Here is a 13,570-nt window from a genome sequence, read left to right as displayed (position 1 = left end):
TTACTTCCATGGTATTTCTTTCTCTTCTCAGAACCCCAGCTTTATTGAGATATAAATGACAGATAACATTGTGCTTGTTTAAGGTATACAATGTGATGCTTTGATATATGTGTTTATTGTGAAATGATTATGACAATAAGGTTAATAATGTCATAATGACATTACTGTGTAATTATTAGTAATGTCTATTACTAATGTTTATTCAGTTCAGTCTCTCAGTTGTGTCTTTGCGTCACTCTTTGCGACCCCATGAACCTGAACCGCAGCATGCCAGGCCTCCCTGTCCATCACCAACTCCCAGAGTCCACCCAAACCCATGTCCACTGAGTCGGTGATGCCATCCAACCGTCTCATTGTCTGTCGTCCCCGTCTCCTCCTGCCCTCGATCTTTCCCAGCATCAGGGTCTTTTCAAGTGAGTCAGCTCTTCGCTGGCCAAAGTATTGGAGTTTCAGCTTCTACATCAGTCCTTCCAATGAACACCCAGGACTGATCTCCTTTAGGATGGACTAGTTGGATCTCCTTAAAGTCCAAGTGACTCTCAGGAGTCTTCTCCAACACCATAGTTCAAAAGCATCAATTCTTCGGCGCTCAGCTTTCTTTATAGTACAGCTCTCACATCCATACACGACCACTGGAAAAACCATAGCCTTGACTAGATGGACCTTTGTTGGGAAAGTAATGTCTCTGCTTTTTAATATACTGTCTAGGTTGGTTATAACTTTCCTTCCAAGGAGTAAGCGTCTTTTAATTTCATGGCTTCAATCACCATCTGCAGTGATTTTGGAGCCCCCAGAAATAAAGTCAGCCACTCTTTCCACTGTTTCCCCATCTATTTGCTATGAAGTGATGGGACAGGATGCCATGATCTTAGTTTTCTGAATGTTGACCTTTAAGCCAACTTTTTCACTCTCCTCTTTCACTTTCATCAAGAGGCTCTTTAGTTCTTCACTTTCTGCCATAGGGGTGGTGTCATCTGCATATCTAAGGTTATTGATATTTCTCCCGGCAATCTTGATTCCAGCTTGTGCTTCCTCCAGCCCAGCGTTTCTCATGATGTACTCTGCATATAAGTTAAATAAGCAGGGTGACAATATACAGCCTTGACATACTCCTTTTCCTATTTGGAACCAGTCTGTTGTTCCATGTCCAGTTCTAACTGTGGCTTCCTGACCTGCATATAGGTCTCTCAAGAGGCAGGTCAGGTGGTCTGGTATTCCCATCTCCTTCAGAATTTGACTGTGATCCACACAGTCAAAGGCTTTGGCATAGTCAATAAAGCAGAAATAGATGTTTTTCTGGAACTCTCTTGCTTTTTTGATGATCCAGCGGATGTTGGCAATTTGATCTCTGGTTCTTCTGCCTTTTCTAAAACCAGCTTGAACATCTGGAAGTTCACGGTTCATGTATTTTTGAAGCCTGGCTTGACAATTTTGAGCATTATTTTACTAGTGTGTGAGATGAGTGCAATTGTGTGGTAGTTTGAGCATTCTTTGGCATTGCCTTTCTTTGGGATTGAAATGAAAACTAACCATTTCCAGTCTTGTGGCCACTGCTGAGTTTTCCAAATTTCCTGACATATTGAGTAGTAGTAATGTCTATTACCTCACAGATTACTATTTATTCATTACTATTATTTGAGGTAAAATGGTATATTTTTTTACAGGTACACGCTGCTTAATTTATTTACTTATTTTTGGCTGCACTGGGTCTTCATTGCTATACTCAGCTTTCTCTAGTTTCCAAGAACAGAGGCTACTCTGTAGCTGTGGTGTGCAGGCTTCTCAGTACAGCGGCTTCTCTTGTTGCCGAGCACAGGCTCTAGGCGCACAGGCTTCACTAGTTGTGGCACAGGGGCTTGTTAGTTGTGAACACTGGCCTGGCAGCGTTCAGGCTTCAGTAGTTGCAGCTTGAGGCTCTAGAGCTTCAGTAGTTGTGGTGCATGTGGTGCAGCTGCTCCTTGGCATGTGGAATCTTTCCAGACCAGGGATTGAAACCTGTGGCCCCTGCCTTGGCAGATGGATTCTTATCCACTGCGCCACTAGGAAAGTCCTGAGATGGTGTTTATGTCTAAGATTTAAATTGGTCAAATCCATATGTCTGACGCCTAGCCTTATTTTAAATGTCGCTTTCACAAGATATAAATGTATCCCTCAACTTTTTAAATTTCTTTCATTGAAGTACAGTTAACTTACAATGTTGTGTTGATTTCAAGTGTATGGCAAAGTGATTTAGTTACACATATATGTGTGTGTACATATATGTACTTTTCAAGATTCTTTTCTGTTACAGGTTATTTCAAGCACTAAGTATAGTTTTCTGTGCTATGCAGTAGGCCCTTGTTGTTTACCAGTTTTATATATAGTAGTGTGTATATGTTAATCCAAAACTTCTAGTGTATCCCTCTGCCATTGCTTTTTGATGGCTGTAAGTCTGTGTGAATCTGTTTTGTAAATAAGTTCACTTGTATCATTTTTTTTAGATTCCACAAATAAATGATATCACGTGATATGTCTTTGTCTGACTTACTTCACTAAATGTGATAAACTCTAAACCTCTCCATGTTGCTGCAAAAGGCATTATTTCATTTTTTTAATGGGCATTTAGATTGTTTTTGTGTCTTGGCTATTGTAAATAGTGTTGCTATGATTACTGGGGTGCATATATATAATTTCAAATTAGAGTTTTCTCTGGTATCCCTCATATTTTTTTTTTTTTTTTATCCATGTTTTCTGGCTTGTGGGATCTTAGTTCCCTACCAGGGATTGAACCTGGGCCACAACAGTGAAAGTGCTGAGTCCTAACCACTGGTCATGGGCCAGGGAATTACCTGGTACTCCTCAACTTTGAAATATCTTATCCCTTTGGTATATTTATTATACCCTTTGGTCTACTGTCACGGCCAGATGGTCTGCATCTTGCAATGGTACAGTGATACTCTAGCTAGAAATTCATTCTCTGTTCCAACTTTCATGGGATATCAAATACCAAGCTATAACAGTTAAGTATCAGAAGGATCATATCTGGCTGTGGAGTTCAGTTCCCTGTACTCTATGTGGATCAAACCTGAGCATTTTCTTGAATTAAACAAGAAAATGTCCCCAAGTTGTTCAATTTTGAAGAAACGCAAGTTCTTTTTCTTCTGGCCCAGATCTCTAAGAAGGAGTGATAATTATTATCAGGAAGTTGTTACATAAAACAGTCACAGGTTTTTTTTGCTCAAGTCAGAAAGTACCCTCTGTTCAGAGCTTGCATTTCCAACTCAAGCACCCTCTGAACTCTGAAATCCCTATTTTCAAAGTCTGTCACTCTCTGGTCTCTCTGATCTCTCCAGCTTCATGTGTCATGGCCCAGAAAGCTTCTCTAAGAGTCCTTTTAGAAAGTAAATTATTTCAGTGTGAAACTATCATTCATGTCTGTGATCTGCCTTTTGAGCTCCATGTTCCACTGTGTTTTCAGTTCTGTCCTAATGCCAGCACTTTTAAATACATGCTCCTTGTGAGTGATGTAAATAATGTTTAAAAAGCAGACTTAGGCCCTTTTGTATCCCTCTCTCTTAAAGGTTGATTGAGGTCATCTATTCTGATGCTTTTGTTTATGGCAACAGGTAATAAAGGCTTTTTTCAAAATACCTTCAGAAAATTTGGTATTACTGGCTTTAGTCTGAACCTTGAGACAAAAAATTTCACAGGTAGGTAAGTAGTTTTGTAGAAAATTGATGTCTGTTAATAATTATGCACATTCCGTGGGGAAAAAATTATCCTCAGAAAGAGTATTATTTCAGTTATAGGGAAGCCGGATAATTGTGTATATAGTCAGAGTTTCTATTCCAGCCTAAAGTAGTTTCACTGGGCCCTCCCCAGAAACCTGGACTCTGAGCAGACTTTAATTGAAGCATCCTTTCACTTAACTTGTTTGATCATTGATTTACAAATTTTTTTGTGCATTTGGAACAAAGAGTTCTTTTTGCCTTTCGGTTAAGGGCAGACTCATCATCCCACGCTCTGGGCTCTGATTTAGGTTCTTGGAGGTGTTGCCCACAAAAAGCCTTCTCTGTGTCTTTAGCACCCAGACATGGGAATATTCTAGGACTCAGGTGCCCACTTGGTCATGGAGTGGTCCTGAAGCAGGGTTTGTCTTTGGTTTTGAGTTCAGAGGCTGCTGCGATGCCATTGCTGTCTTTTGTAATGGCTCAAGGATTTTAGCACACACTGCTCTTTATTTTTCTATTCTCTGATTCTGTTTTTATGCTTGCCTTTCCACTTCTTTTTGCCATCTGGAGTCAAAGCTGATCCGTGTCGATAATAACCTTGCACTATTTCCAAGTGTTTTCCCCCCAAATTGATTCTGTTCTGTTACTGTGAAGAGCTAGGCAGGGAGGCCCCTGGGTTTCAAGATTGTGTCTCCTTGGGAGGTTGTTCTAAAGGCTTGGTTGAACTTAAACATTTTTGGCAAGAAAAATTATTGTATGTGCTTTATATTCTATCACATGTGCTATTTTTTTCCAATTTTATCCGGTTGGACCTCAAATTCACAGAATTGGATTATGATAAACTGTCATCAGTAGTCCATACCTGAAGTGCATTGTTTATTTACTTACCTGTCCAATATCATTTAACTGTATATCTATATATGTGGTTATCTATCAAAATAATAAGAAGAATTTGTGAACACGGCACCTCCCCACTAAATGCCAGGACCTTGGTAGTAGTATATATCTAATCGTACAAATAGCCCTTCCTACTGAGAGGACCTACCTGGTCCCCACCAAATGAAGATGGTTATCATCCTGAATTTTAGGTGCATCATTCTTGTTCCTTTTTTTTTTTTTTTTGGTATTATGTTACTCCCACAAATATATTTTTCTAGTTGTTTTAAATAAAGGTTTTTTTTTAACAAATAAGTTGTTTTATAATAAGAGTAAAACGCTGTATGTGATACTTTGGTACTGTTTTTCTCTTAATATTGTTAAAATCCAATAATCTTGTGTTACTGTAATTCATTTATTTAGACTACTGTGAAACATTTCATTTTGTGAATATGCCATGATTTATTTATTCAGCTGATAGACATACAGATTGCATTCTGATTTTTGCTCCTGTTGCCCAGGAGCAAAATGTAATGTAAAGGTAAATATTCTTATATATACTTCCTGATGTAAATGTGGAAGAATTTTGAGGGCTATGTAACTAGGAATAGAAATTCTGGGGCTCTCAAGTATTTATCTAGGAGTAATTGTTACATTGTTTTATTGACTATGTCAAAGTCTTTGACTGTGTGGATCACAATAAACTGTGGAAAATTCTGAAAGAGATGGGAATACCAGACTACCTGACCTGCCTCTTGAGAAACCTATATGCAGGTCAGGAAGCAACAGTTAGAACTGGACATGGAACAACAGATTGGTTCTAAATAGGAAAAGGAGTATGTCAAGGCTGTATATTGTTACCCTGCTTATTTAACTTATATGCAGAGTACATCATGAGAAACGCTGGGCTGGAAGAAGCACAAGCTGGAATCAAGATTGCCGGGAGAAATATCAATAACCTTAGATATGCAGATGACACCACCCCTATGGCAGAAAGTGAAGAACTAAAGAGCCTCTTGATGAAAGTGAAAGAGGAGAGTGAAAAAGTTGGCTTAAAGCTCAACATTCAGAAAACTAAGATCATGGCATCCTGTCCCATCACTTCATGGCAAGTAGATGGGGAAACAGTGGAAAGAGTGGCTGACTTTATTTTGGGGGGCTCCAAAATCACTGCAGATGGTGATTGAAGCCATGAAATTAAAAGACGCTTACTCCTTGGAAGGAAAGTTATGACCAACCTAGATAGCATAGTCAAAATCAGAGATATTACTTTCCCAACAAAGGTCCATCTAGTCAAGGCTATGGTTTTTCCAGTGGTCATGCATGGATGTGAGAGTTGGACTGTGAAGACAGCTGAGCACTGAAGAATTGATGCTTTTGAACAGTGGTGTTGGAGAAGACTCTTGAGAGTCCCTTGGACTGCAAGGAGATCCAACCAGTCCATCCTAAAGGAGATCAGTCCTGGGTGTTCATTGGAAGGACTGATACTGAAGCTGAAACTCTAATACTTTGGTCACCTCATGCGAACAACTGACTCATTAGAAAAGACCCTGATGCTGGGAGGGATTGGGGGCAGGAGGAGAAGGGGACGACAGAGGATGAGATGGTTGGATGGCATCACCGACTCGATGCACATGAATTTGGGTGAACTCCGGCAGTTGGTGATGGATAGGAAGGCCTGGCGTGCTCCAACTTATGGGGTCGCAGAGTCGGACACAACTGAGCGACTGAACTGAACTGAATTGTTACATTTAATAGATAATACTCAACTCAAAGTAGTTGTACTGGTTTTTACATGTACTTGCACTATATAGGCCTGAATCTCTTGTATCCACGTGCTTTCCAACACTTGGCATTGTTACGCTTTTAAATTTTTGTCAAATAACTGTGAGTAAAAGAAAAAAATAAATCTACCTTATCTTGGTTTAATCTGTATTTTTCTGATTACAGTGAAAGAACATCTCTCTTCATGTGTCTAATGGTTATATGTTTCTTCTGTGAAATGTCTGTTCATGTCTTTTACCATTTTTCTATTGTTATTTTTATTTATGTTAGTTTGTAGAATTTCTTTATATTGATATATTCTTGATATTAATTGTCAGTGTGTATATGGTGATTATCCTCTTCTGGTTTGTACCTTTTCACACCTTTAAAGATGTCTATTGATTAATAAAATTTCTTGATTTTATTACAAATAGAGATGGTTAGATAGCATCACTAACTAAATGGACATGAATTTGAGTAAACTCTAGGAGATAGTGGAGAATAGAGGAGCCTAGCATGCCACAGTCCATGGTTCACAAAGTTGGACATGACTTAGCAATTGAACAACAACAAATCTTTTATTCTATCATCAGTGTCTTTTTAAAGAAATTATTTCTACTCCAAGGTCTAAAATACATGTATTTTCCACTAAGAGCTTAAAAGTTGTTTTGGGTTTTGTCTTTGTTTTGACATTTGAGTCTTAGATCCATTTGAAGTTGATTTTTAAATTAAGACTCAATTTAATCTTTGTATGGATAATCACTTTTAATTGAACATTTCATCTTTCCCATAGATCTGTGTTGTAGACTTAATGTTTGTGCTCCACCTGCCGAATTCATATATTGAGCCCTGGCCCCAACTGTGATGGTATTAGGAGATGAGGTCTTTGGGCAGTAATTAGATTTATGTAAAGTCATGAGGATGGAGTCCATGATGTGATTAGTGCCCTTTTTTTTTTTTTTAAACTGTGGATGTCTTTACAAGTAATTTTGAGCTACCTCACGTTTTGTTTGTTTGTTTATTTACCTACGGTTTCAATGGTCTTCATTGCTGCTTTCTCTAACTGCTCTGAGTGGCAGCTGTTCTTTGTTTTGGTGCTCTGGCTTCTCATCGTAGTGCTTCTCATATTGTAGAGCACAGGCTCTAGGCTTGTGGGCTTCAGTAGTTGCAGTGGACTCAACAGTTGTGGCTCCAGGGCTCTTGAGTGGAGGCTCAGTAGTTGTGGCACATGGGCTTAGTTGATCTGAGACATGTGGAATCTTCCTTGACCGGGGATGGAACCCCTGTCCCTTGCACTGGCAGGCAGATTCTTATCCACAGTACCATTAGGGAAGCAGGAGATTCGTGCCTGTATAAGAACAGGAAGAAACACCAGAGCTGCTTCTTTCTACCATATGTACATAAAGAGAGAAGGTTGTAGCCTACAAGCCAGGAAGAAGGCCATCATCAAGAAACCAACTGATGGCACCTTGATCTTTGACTTACCAGCCTCCAGAATGATGAGAAATAGATACCTGTTGTTTAAGCCACCAGTCTATGGTATTTAGCTATTGAGTAGACTAAGACATTCTGGATTGCCATCTCTGTAATATTCAAACATTCCATATATATATATATATATATATATATATATATCTGTTTTTGAGCTCCTAATCTATTACACTTGTCAAAATTTCTGCCTGTGCACCAAAGCAGACTATCTTGATTAAGACAGCTTTATAACAAGTCAAGTATAAGGAAGTCAAATTTTTTATCCTACTGTTTTTTTTAAGAAGTTTCCTAGCTCTTATTTTATTCTTTCATATGAATTTTAAAGTAATGTTGTAATGTTTAAAGTAATGTCCTGGGAGAGAAGAGAATTGATAACATTAAAATATTCAGTTCAGTTCAGTTCAGTTCAGTTGAGTCGCTCAGTCATGTCCGACTCTTTGCCCAGCATCAGGGTCTTTTTCAGTGAGCCAGTTCTTCACATCAGGTGATCAAAGTATTGGAGTTTCAGCTTGAACATCAGTCCTTCCAATGAACACCCAGGACTGATCTCCTTTAGGATGGACTGGTTGGATCTCCTTATAGTCCAAGGGACTCTCAAGAGTCTTCTCCAACACCACTGTTCAAAAGCATCAATTCTTCGGCACTCAGCTTTCTATATAGTCCAACTCTTACATCCATACACGACCACTGGAAAAACCATAGCCTTGACTAGATGGACCTTTGTTGGGAAAGTAATGTCTCTGCTTTTGAATATGCTATCTAGGTTGGTCATAACTTTCCTTCCAAGGAGTAAGCATCTTTTAATTTCATGGCTTCAACCACCATCTGCAGTGATTTTGGAGCCCCCCAAAATAAAGTCAGCCACTGTTTCCCCATCTATTTACCATGAAGTGATGGGAGTGGATGCCATGATCTTAGTTTTCTGAATGTTGAGTTTTAAGCCAACTTTTTCACTCTCCTCTTTCACTTTCATCAAGAGGCTCTTTAGTTCTTCTTCACTTTCTGCCATAAAGCTGGTGTCATCTGCATATCTGAGGTGATTGATATTTCTCCTGGCAATCTTGATTCCAGCTTGTGCTTCCTCCAGCCCAGCGTTTCTCATGATGTACTCTGCATATAAGTTAAATAAGCAGGGTGACAATATACAGCCTTGATGTACTCCTTTTCCTATTTAGAACCAGTCTGTTGTTCCATGTCCAGTTCTAACTGTGGCTTCCTGACCTACATATAGGTTTCTCAAGAGGCAGGTCAGGTGGTCTGGTATTCCCATCTCCTTCAGAATTTTCCACAGTTTATTGTGATCCACACAGTCAAAGGCTTTGGCATAGTCAATAAAGCAGAAATAGATGTTTTTCTGGAACTCTCTTGCTTTTTCGATGATCCAGCGGATGTTGGCAATTTGATTTCTGGTTCCTTTGCCTTTTCAAAAACCAGCTTGAACATCTGGAAGTTCACGATTCATGTATTGCTGAAGCCTGGCTTGGAGAATTTTGATCATTATTTTACTCGCATGTGAGATGAGTGCAGTTGTGCGGTAGTTTGAGCATTCTTTGGCATTGTCTTTCTTTGGCATTGGAATGAAAACTGACCTTTTCCAGTCCTGTGGCCACTGCCGAGTTTTCCAAATTTGTTGGCATATTGAGTGCAACACTTTCACAGCATCATCTTTTAGGATTTGAAATAGCTCAACTAGAATTCCATCACCTCCACTAGCTTTGCTCATAGTGATGCTTCCTAAGGCCCACTTGACTTCACATTCCAGGATGTCTGGCTCTAGGTCAGTGATTACACTATCGTGATTATCTGGGTCGTGAAGATCTTTTTTGTACAGTTCTTCTGTGCATTCTTGCCACCTCTTCTTAATATCTTCTGCTTCTGTTAGGTCCATACCATTTCTGCCCTTTATCGAGCCCATCTTTGCATGAAATGTTCCCTTGGTATCTCTAATTTTCTTGAAGAGATCTCTAGTCTTTCCCATTCTGTTGTTTTCCTCTATTTCTTTGCACTGATCACTGAGGAAGGCTTTCTTATCTCTCCTTGCTATTCTTTGGAACTCTGCATTCAAATGGGAATATCTTTCCTTTTCTCCTTTGCTTTTCGCTTCTATTCTTTTCATAGCTATTTGTAAGGCCTCCTCAGACAGCCATTTTGCTTTTTTGCATTTCTTTTCCATGGGGATGGTCTTGATCCCTGTCTCCTGAACAACGTCACGAACCTCTGTCAATAGTTCATCAGGCACTCTGTCTATCAGATCTAGTCCCTTAAATCTATTTCTCACTTCCACTGTATAATCGTAAGGGATTTGATTTAGATCATACCTGAATGAGTGGTGTAGTGGTTTTCCCTACTTTCTTCAATTTAAGTCTGAATTAAGCCTCAATTTATAATACTGAATCTTCCAATTAGGAACACTATATATTGAGTTGGCCAAAAACTTTGTTTGGATTTTTCTGCAGCATCTTCTGGGAAAACGAGAACATACTTTATGGCCAACCCAATATTTCTCCATTTATATAAGTCATCTTAGTGTCTCTTCACAAAGTCATATGATTATTCCATAGAAGTCTTATACTTTGTGAGGCTTATTCCTAACTACTTGATTTTTTCTTTTTGGTTATAAATTCTATTTTTATTTAAATGTCAATTTCTCTTTGATATTTTATAAAACAAATCAATGTTATTAACTTTTCAAATTCAGCAATCTTAATAAACTCCTTTTAATGATAATATTTTATCTGTAGGTACTTTTGGATTTTCTTTGTATTCCTTAATATCATCTACAAATGATAACAACTTTTCTTCTTCCTCTGCATTCTTCGTAACTTGTATTTCTTTGCCTTGTGCTCACTAAACCTGTGTACAGTATCAAATAGATGTAATAGTGGACATTTGTGTCTTGTTTCTGATCTTGGAAGAAAGCTTTTAACATTTCACAATTAATGTGTTTTGTTGTAAATGTTTTCATATCATTTAAAGATTAAGGAAGTCTTCTATTTCTAGTTTGAGAATCTCCCCCCATTATAAGCAGAATTTTATCAAATCCTTTTTCTGTGTCTGTAAAATTTTTTCATGGGATTTTTTTTCTCTTTTACTTTATGTCAATGAGTGACATTGGCTTTTAATTTTCCTTTCCTCGTCTCAGGGTTATGCTACAACTTTTAAGGGAATGTTCTCCCCCTTTTTTTTTTTCTTTTCCATGGTAATGTTTGTATAAGATTGGAATTATTTCTTCCTTCAATTTTTGGTAGTACAGTCAACTGGTCCTGAATTTAAACCTAAAGAATTATCTTACTTTTCTGTGTTTTCTAATCTTGGTGAATAGTTTGGTTAATCTATTATTTCTAGAAATTTGTTTATTCCAACTAAAATTTTAGCTTGTTGGCATAGCTTTGTGCATAATATTTCTTTATTACCTTTTTGTTGTCTATGTCTACAAAATTTGAGTTGCTATTCCTGTTTAAATTCCTGATATTGGCTGTTGGTGCATTCCGTTTAGTTTTCTTGTGTATTGCCAGAGGCTTGCCAATTTTATTACTGTTTCAAAGAATCAACTTTTAGGTATTTTGATTCCCTCTCTTAGATATTTGTTTACTATCTTATTAGTTTCTTCTTAATTATTTTCTTGTCTTCTTTGGGATTTATTTTCTTCTGTTTTTCTCATTCTCGAGAAAGATATTTAATTCATTAATCTTTACCCTTTTCTTTTTTCTAATATGTTTATTCAAGGCTCTTGGCTTTTCTCTAAATACTCCTTAATTGCATCATCATGTTTTGTTATGATATATCAAAATAATTCAGTTCAAAATATTTTCTAATTCTAGTGTGATGCTTACTTTGACCCACAGGTTATTTCAAACTGAATTTTAGAATTTTCAAACACATGGGATATTCTAAACATCTTTCTGTTATTGATTTCTAGCTTAATTTCCTTGTGATCAGATAATATGCTCATATAAATTTCATCTTTAGCTATTTATTGAAAATTTTTTATATACAACATAGTCAATTTTTGTAAATTATGAAGAAAATAATATGCATTCTGTACTTGCTGAACTCCATACTTTATATATGTCCAGTAAGTCAGTTTTCTTGTTTCTAATATAATTGCATTCCTTCTAGGTGCTGAGCCAACCAGCAAATTCATTTGCCAAAGCTCAGCTCCTATACCTCTCTAATCTTACGATTTAGTGGCTCTGATGGTATCTAGCCCATAATGAGCAGCTCTCATGGCATGATGATCATTTGGTGTCACATAGTCAGCCACTCAGTCTCTACTAGGGCTCAGAAACATGACACCATCTATTATAAACACACAGAAGCTATCTATTATATAAATAGAAGGCATGGATCTGCACTATAAGATTTATACTATAATCCTCCTGCTGTGGGTTGCTGGAAGCTCTGCACAGCATCCTCATGCACTATTGGCATTTCACTATTGGCATCCTTATGCATTATTGGCATTGGCATATGCAACATCAGATTGACTGTATCACATCATATTGGCTAGTATTATAGTTTCAACCTAATATGTGTCTTTTTCTTACTCCCACCCTGCTCAAACCTGGTAGCATTTTGAGTTCCAAAATGGTATATGCTGCCTCTAAAATCCAAAGAGGTCCCTAAAGACAGTGCCTCTTTTTCAGTGGCAAGAGATTCAAGAGATAATTTGTATTTGTAATTCCTCAGGGGGAATTTTCTGGATGCCCCAGACCCCTAGAATCCTTATTGATGGGGCAGGCCCCTAAATCTTCATGGGGCTAACCCCTTACTCTTTGACATGCATGTGTCCTGCTAGGCCATCTAGGGTCCTTTTCATTTGCTGCCCATTAGACCCAGTTAGCATGATGTCATCAATATGGCAGTCTAACATTATGCTCCACAGAATGTTCTATGTTGAGGTTTTTGTGGAGTATGTTACAAAAGAAAGGGTTAACATAGCTCTGGGGCAAAACAGTGAATGTATTCTGCTGCCCTGTTGTGAGAAGATGACCTACTTTTGATTTTATTCTGTGATGGAGTTTAAGATGAATGCATTCAGCAGAAAAATAGCCACCTCCCAAGTGCTGAAGGCTATACTGATCTACTCCAGTAAAGATAACCACTGGTATGGCAGCTATAATTGGACCTGCCAGCTGGTTAAGTAAATTGCAGTCCATTGTCATCAAATCACTATGATCCATCCAGTTTTTGCAGGGGGTGAACAAGTGAAGTAACTGTGGATATGGTGGAGATTATCATCTCTGCAAACTGTGAGTTTGAGAATGTAGTGCTAATCTCTGAAATTAGGGTGCAGTTACTTAAGATTTACTATCTTGCTTAGGGAAAGGGAAATTTCAGGTTTTCCACTCTAGTGTTTCTTACCCTGCCAGTCAGGGAACAAATGAAAGGGTTTGACATTGAAGGTTTCTAAGACCAAGAGGTTCCATGGTGTAATGGTTAGCACTTTGGATGCTGAAAGTTTCTAAGACCATCCCCAAGTTTGGTGATTTGCTAGAAAGACTCATCAGACTCAGCATATAGTCATACTCATGGCTGAGTATGTAAAATTATATAGTAAAAAAAATACAAAGAAAAACCAGCAAAGGGAAAAGGTGCATCAGACAAAATCTGCAGGAAAGTATGTAGAAGTTTCTAAGAGTCCTTTTCCCTTGGGTTCACACAGAAAGTGCTTAATTCTTGTAGATCAAACTGAAACAACATGTATGAAGTGTTGTCTACCAGGGAAG

Source organism: Bos mutus, chromosome 7 (assembly GCF_027580195.1).
Source record: "Bos mutus isolate GX-2022 chromosome 7, NWIPB_WYAK_1.1, whole genome shotgun sequence".
Classification (NCBI taxonomy): Eukaryota; Metazoa; Chordata; class Mammalia; order Artiodactyla; family Bovidae; genus Bos; species Bos mutus.
Note: the sequence above shows the minus strand (reverse complement) of the source record.